Here is a 2,961-nt window from a genome sequence, read left to right on the forward strand (position 1 = left end):
ATTATTCTTACCCTAGACTTCATAAAAGAAATATGGTTATACCAGGTTCTCGTAGCTGGTGGCGCAGTGAGGAAACAGTGGAAAGGTTGAAATACAGGGGAAGAAATATTAACAAACAGCAGGTACTCATCAATTTTCTGACTTACCGTTTACGTGGTTTGCTTGCGCACTGCAACTGACGATATGGATTCTTGAAAACAAACGGTAATGTTGTTCACTAATAAAGACAGGGGGGGAAACAAAGGACACAGTTTTGCCCGAGCATGACGTGTGCTCTCAGTCCGGACGTTAAATTCTCTCTGCTCTTGTTGGGTCGAGGTCAGGGCAGCTGTAGCATTGGGTTGTTTGCCATGTCAGTATGCCTCTGGCAGTCTGAAAATTTGACAAAACGTCGCCAAATGCATAGGACAGAGCAAAAGGAAGCTTAAGACCACCTTCACTAGAGGTTACTTGGTAAAAACCTCCCTATGGGTTAGGCCCCTAATGCTAAACTATCCCTGCTAAAGACGTTATTTTTTTTTTAAAACACACAGCCTACCTCTGAACGTTTAGCTTCCCTGAGCGTCGACAGATACGCCTTCCTGTCTTTGTTAGAATGATATTCTTGCTGAATAATGCAGAGAGGGCGAACAGCAGAATATTTATAAATATATATATATATTCAAAATTAGTCTTTTTAAACCAGAGCCGGTTACATTTAAATTTTACATTCAACTACTTCGAAGCAAATTCATTTACCATATATCTCTATCCAACATTCGACGTTTAGTCAATTCTAAATACCTTTCGCCTTTTTTAAACCACAGTTTAAAAACACTCGACTTCAAAAACCAGGTTTCACAATTTAAAAAACACAGTGACTCAAGGGAAGACAGCACGAATTCCTAATGTAAACACTGAAAAAATGGCAATTAAAATACTTAGAATCATGAAAACGATGTATGTTTACACACACACACACACACAATGTATATATATATGTATGTATGTATGTATGTATGTATGTATATATATATATATATATATATATATATATATATATATATATATATATATATATACATACATATATATACACATTGTGTGTGTATATATACATAATGTATATATACACAATCATGAAGCTACAAATGATGTTTAATCTCCAATTCACGCTACTTCGGGAGTATCCCGATGTGGAATTATCACCGAAGGGGAATTTTATAAGTGATAAATGGATCAGTACCACCGGGTCTCGATCCCTCGACACAGTACCTTCCAGCAACTACAGTCGACGGTCAAACCACTGAGCCGATCCATTTATCACTTAAAAAATTCCCCTTTGTTGATAATTCCCCATCGGGAATATTCCCGAAGTGGCGTGAATTGAATATTAAACAACATTTCTAGCTTCATGATTGTGTATAAATCACGATGTGATAAAAATTTTATGTGTGTGTGTGTGTGTGTAACTGAATCACAAAAATATAGAATGTGATAAATATATATATATATATATATATATATATATATATATATATATATATATATATATATATATATATATATATATATATATAGACAAAATCATGAAGGAAAGAGAAACACTGGAGTGCTATGAGGTCTTTTGACTGGCGTCCTTTACTTAGCAGACTGAAGAAATATAAAAGTAAGTTTTCAAAGAAAGCTCATATAAACGACAGATGGGTATTACAAAGGAAATATGTACCTGGAATCCAATACAATTGAAGAATTTTTACTGTCAATTTCCGTTTCAGCGCTGGATGACCTCACAGATCTCAGCGCATGTCCTTGGGACTAAATTCTTTATTCTTTTCTGTTCTAACCAAGTTAACTTACCTCTTGATTTTGATAGTTAAGTATCATAGGGTTTTCTGTGCTCCTTAAATTTCAAGGACAACTCGTCTCCCGGCCGATTAAGCAACATTGGATCTGGTCAGTTCTTGGACTGGTGACGCCAGTCATGAATAATACCATTGCCATTGGCACATAAACACATGTGACCACTGCTGGGACTTTAGAATTTAAGATGATCGGCAATGGGACACAATGTGGCCCGATAAGCAAACTAAGTAATCATAATCCATTAACATTTCCATTGTGTCACAAAGTTTTAAACTCATTTGCTTCATTTCTCACTGAGATGTTTTGTAGCAAATCGTCATTTAGAATATTTTAACGATGTTTGGCGTTGGAGATCACCGCTGAGACGACATTTGGTTTTGTCAGGTGCAAGATTTTCAGCGGTTGATTCTTCAAGCGGATCTTTGCATCATGCGTTGGTCTTCCACAGACTTTGTTATGACCCTGGGTATGTTTCTATGCTTGATTTACGCGCAACCATTTGTCCTTGATTCGCTTAGGTGTTGCTTTAGCCTTTACTTATTCACCTTTACCTCCACATATGTATTAATTCCAACTTCCTAGTAAGTATGCCCACGCACACACAAGCACACACACACATACATACATACATACATTCATACATAATATATATATATATATATATATATATATATATATATATATATATATATATATATATATATATAATTATATATATAGGCCTATATATACATATAATGTGCGTGTGTGCGCGTGTATGTATGTGTATGTGTATGTGTGTATGTGTATATATGTATATATATATATATATATATATATATATATATATATATATATATATATATATATATATATATATATATATATATTATGTGTGTGTGTATTTGTTATATATACATATATATAGCCTTGTCCTTACCTTTTCCACACTAGGAAGAGATGAAGGTGATTATCATAATATTTGTTCGTGGAAGGACGTCAATTAAATCAATCATATCAGTCAATTATCCCAGTCCATACTCATGAAATAATGTTCTGTTACAAATGCCATGAGTAGGATGAGCTACAAAATCCTCGTCCATCTGCGGCATATCCTGTCGCGATAATGCATGAAGT

The 2,961-nt window shown here is 34.4% G+C and overlaps 1 protein-coding gene across 1 annotated transcript in view; it reads right to left on the reverse strand.

Moving 5' to 3' along the window:
- The window catches only part of LOC136825308 (glutamate receptor-like), a 104,175-nt gene that overhangs the window by 45,278 nt on the left and 55,936 nt on the right, over positions 1-2,961 (reverse strand). The window lies entirely within an intron of this gene.

This window comes from Macrobrachium rosenbergii, chromosome 37 (assembly GCF_040412425.1).
Source record: "Macrobrachium rosenbergii isolate ZJJX-2024 chromosome 37, ASM4041242v1, whole genome shotgun sequence".
Classification (NCBI taxonomy): domain Eukaryota; kingdom Metazoa; phylum Arthropoda; class Malacostraca; order Decapoda; family Palaemonidae; genus Macrobrachium; species Macrobrachium rosenbergii.